The 2,476-nt window shown below is 39.3% G+C and overlaps 1 non-coding gene across 1 annotated transcript; it reads right to left on the minus strand.

Moving 5' to 3' along the window:
* Window positions 1–1,154: 1,154 nt before the first annotated feature.
* On the minus strand, window positions 1,155–1,227 carry TRNAG-CCC (transfer RNA glycine (anticodon CCC)). Its single transcript has one exon. It is a non-coding gene; the product is annotated as a tRNA-Gly (tRNA).
* Window positions 1,228–2,476: the final 1,249 nt, after the last annotated feature.

The raw sequence follows: 2,476 nt of genomic DNA on the forward strand, positions 1-2,476 counted from the left end.
TGTGTGAGGCTCAGGGATGGAGCTGAGCTCCCTAAAACCCCACCTGCAGGGACCTTCTCAGCTATGAGTTTAAATCTGGTTCTGTCTCTGACTAGGTGTGTGAGCTGAAGGAAGTTGCTTTTTCCAAGTCCTAAAGGGGAGTTTCATCCAGTCTATCTTCTAAGACTAGAATGAGAATTAAAGAGGGAATACTAGAAAAATGCTCACTTCATCCCTGGCACCGAGCTGGTAATTATAGCCATTATTATTATTATCATTATCATTATTATTAATTGCTGGTTTCGTTTACAAGACAGTGTTTAAAGGTCATTTACAAGATTTCTTTTCATTCTTTTTAATAACTGTGAGAAATGTGGCAGGAAAGATAAGTGACTTTTATACAGTTCTATTATGGCCAGGTAAATATTATATACTTTTTATAGCACTAATAATTACACAGAACCCAGTCAATCTTTCAGCAATTGAAATGTTTAAGACTTTATTCTTCTGTAGGCTTGTGTTGAGTTCCCCATTTCCATTTAAGGCCTTTTAAAACATTTAGGCAAATAAATAAGTTATCTAAACAGTTTTTAAAAGAGCAATCTGTCAGGGCTTCCCTAGTGGCTCAGGGATAAAGAATCCACTTGCCCATGCAGGAAACACGGGTTCGATCCTTGATTCGGGAGGATCCCACATGCCACAGAGCAACTAAGCCAGTGCGCCACAACTGCTGAAGCCTGTGAGCCCTGAAGCCTGTGCTCCACAACAGGAGAAGCCGCACTGCAATGAAGAGTAGCCCCTGCTCGCCACTACTAGAGCAAAAGCCTGCCCTGCGCAGCACTGAAGATCCAACACAGCCAAAAATAAAAAATATAAACATATACATGTATATACATATGTGTGCACGCATGCTAAGTCGCTTCAGCCGTATCTGACTCTTTGTGACCTTACTGACTTTAGCGCGCCAGGCTCCTCTGTCCATCAGGATTCTCCAGCCAAGAATACTGGAGTGGATTGCCATCCCCTCCTCCAGGAGATATTCCCGACCCAAGGATCGAACCAGTGTCTCTTATGACTCCTACATTTTTTAAAAATTTTTATTTATTTATTTATACAACTGTGTTGAGTCATAGCTGTGGCAAGAGGGGTCTTTAATTGCAGCATGTAGGATCTAGTTCCCTGACCAGGGAATGAACCCAGGCCCTCTGCATTGGGAAAACAGAGTCCTAACCACTGGACCACCAGGGAAGTCCCCTGCATTTTTTTTTTTGGCACCATATCACACAACTTGTGGGATATTAGCTCCCTGACCAGCGATAGAACCCAGGCTGCCAACGAAAGTTTCCAAGTACTGCAACTAAGAACAGACAAAGCCAAAAATAAAATTAATTAATTAATTAATTAAAAAAAAATGAAACTTTCTATAGGATATAATATACATACATAATATATATTTGCACAGATATCCTATTTTTTGCCTCTATGGAGGAAACTATACATGTGAAACTATATAAGCATGTGAAAGTATATATATAGTGTATATACTGCCTGTATATGGAGCTATATATTATAGGTTATACAGGATATAATATTTATAAGAAAATGTCTCCTACTTTCCTCCCCTGTAAAGTATATATATAAACTATGTTGTAAAGAAACTATATTTGTAATTCCCTGGTAGCTCAGATGGTAAAGAATCCACTTGCAGTGCAGGAGACCCAAGTTCGATCCCTGGGTTGGGAAGATCCCCTGGAGGAAGGCTTGGCAACCCACTCCAGTATTCTTGCCTGGAGAATCCCATAGACAGAAGAGCCTGGTAGGCTACTGTTCAGAGGGCTGCAAAGAGTCGGATATGACTGAACAAGTAACACACAGCATAGGAGATATATATACATGAATGTAGGATTTCCTGTTTTCCTCCGTGAATCATGAAGGCAGGACTTGGTTTTGCCCACTGCTAAATCTAAAGCATCTGAATCATGCTTTCTGTGCATCAAAAACTCAGTATTTGCTGAATGATTTATAACTAAGCTCTTCATTAGACTAGTTACAAGCATTTCAGTACAGTTTTACTTTTGAATACAATATGGGAGCCTTCATAATATTTTCTGAACTTTTGGTCTCTAACGTCTTAATCTGGCTCTGTAAAAAAAAAAAAAAATCGTATTTCCATGTACAGTAAGTTCCCTAGGTACCCAACTAACACAATCAGCTATATAGTATTGTACTATAATAGGTTTACAATAGTTTTCACACAAATAATACATTAAAAAATACAAAAAAATAAACTTTGAAAATCTTACAGTGCAGTACCTGGAAAAGTACAGTAGTACAGTACAACCGCAGATGCTTCCTACCGGTACTACTACATCACTGCTGCTTTTATGTTTGCTTCTGGACATCCTGGGCTTGAAATAAAGACACTGCAGACTATGCTCTACCCAGTGCTGTACAGCGAAGGAAACAAAAGCACAACAACTTGTGGAAGATGCAAGCA

Source organism: Bos javanicus, chromosome 17 (genome assembly GCF_032452875.1).
Source record: "Bos javanicus breed banteng chromosome 17, ARS-OSU_banteng_1.0, whole genome shotgun sequence".
In the NCBI taxonomy this organism is placed as follows: domain Eukaryota; kingdom Metazoa; phylum Chordata; class Mammalia; order Artiodactyla; family Bovidae; genus Bos; species Bos javanicus.